Here is a 574-nt window from a genome sequence, read left to right on the forward strand (position 1 = left end):
ATTATCTGGCTTGGCCTTTGGGCCTTTACACTGGGACAGTTGGAGAGGGGGCGGGGTGGTGGGGGGCAGGTCACTTGACTGCAGGGGCGAGAAGGCACGTCACAGGAGCAGCTGCTCAAGGGGCTCGTATCCGAGCCAGGCGGAGAAGGGGTCTGGGCCCCGCCATCCCTGCAGCCCTGGAAGCCAGCTCCCGGGCTCTCTCTCCACTGCATCGTGCTCGCACGCCAGCCCAGGCTGTGACTCCCAACACGGGCTGTAGGGAGGGAAGGGACCCTGAATTATTGAGCAGCCTGTCCCCTGCTGTGCAGCTCTGCCCCTGCATCTCATCTCTTCATCGCAATGTTCTGTGGTGCTACGAGTGGCCCCATTTTACAGGCGAGAAAACAGAGGCTTAAAGAGCTTTGCAGAGACCAGTGGGCTAGCTCCATCCAGGCTGAGTGAGGGCTGTCAGCCGTTCTGTCCTTCTGCTACACACGTGGTTTTGCCCTTCTGTGGAACATCTCTCTGGGTCACCTGTCCCCTGAGTCCCGGCTGGCCCTGAGGGCTTGGGGGGTGGGTCAAGCACCAGCTCATT

This window comes from Vulpes lagopus, chromosome 2 (assembly GCF_018345385.1).
Source record: "Vulpes lagopus strain Blue_001 chromosome 2, ASM1834538v1, whole genome shotgun sequence".
Taxonomy (NCBI): Eukaryota; Metazoa; Chordata; class Mammalia; order Carnivora; family Canidae; genus Vulpes; species Vulpes lagopus.